Below are 1,000 nucleotides of genomic sequence, written 5' to 3'. Positions count from 1 at the left end.
TCAGGATTCTACCTAAGGTGCCACACTGTTTATTACATACTGTATATTAGCAAGAAGCTTATTTCCCTGGGCAAATTCTGACTTCTCTTTTAGCAAATCCAATCAGTTATATGCTGAAGGTGGGCCTACAAGTTTTCTGTCATCAAAATTCACAATATTCATTTCAATCACACACAAATGTCTGTTTTACAATAGTAGGCAAGGGAAAATAATATCCACAAGACAGTCAAACACTACCCGTTCAGTCTATGTCTTGATCCATGTATCTAGTCACAGAACACAGTTGTTCCAAGGTTGTATATAAATCACTATTTACCTTTATCCCATTTAGCTCATGCATACCTCCCTAAGTCTTTCCCTCTCTTCATTTTTCATCTGCCACCCTCTCTCTTCTTTTGTATTGCCTTCCTCCTTGTATATTGCCCTCCCCATCACCTGAACTAACATGTTTCTATGCTATAACCAGTGAATTGCTCTCCTTCTCTCCCACCTCTGATAGCCATCAAAGAATGTTTGTTTTAGTATGGAAACCTTTTCTTAATCTTTTACAATTGTGGTCTCATGCAATATTTGTGTTGAGATTGATTAATTTCACTCAGCTTAATGTCCTCAGGTTCATCTATGTTATGAGGTCTTTTGCAAAGTCATCATTATTCTTCAAGATTGCATAGTATTCCATTGTGTGTATGTGCCAAAGTTTGTTTATTCATTCTTCCATTGATGGGCACTTAGGCTGTCTACATCTTTTTGCTATTGTGAATATTACTATGATGAACATCGGCGTGCATGTATCTACTCATGTTCTGGCTTGTATTTCTTGTGGATATATACCAAGTAGAGGGATTGATGGGTCATAAGGTAGTTCTATTTCCAACTTACTGAGGAAGTGTCATACTGTTTTCCAGAGTGGTTGAACCGTTTTACAGTCCCACTAGTAATGTCGGAGAGTCCCAATCTCTCCATATTCTTGTCAGCATTTGTTGTTTTTTGAACTTTGGTG

The sequence above is a fragment of the Chrysochloris asiatica genome, unplaced genomic scaffold, assembly GCF_000296735.1.
Source record: "Chrysochloris asiatica unplaced genomic scaffold, ChrAsi1.0 scaffold00004, whole genome shotgun sequence".
NCBI lineage: Eukaryota > Metazoa > Chordata > Mammalia > Afrosoricida > Chrysochloridae > Chrysochloris > Chrysochloris asiatica.
Note: the sequence above shows the minus strand (reverse complement) of the source record.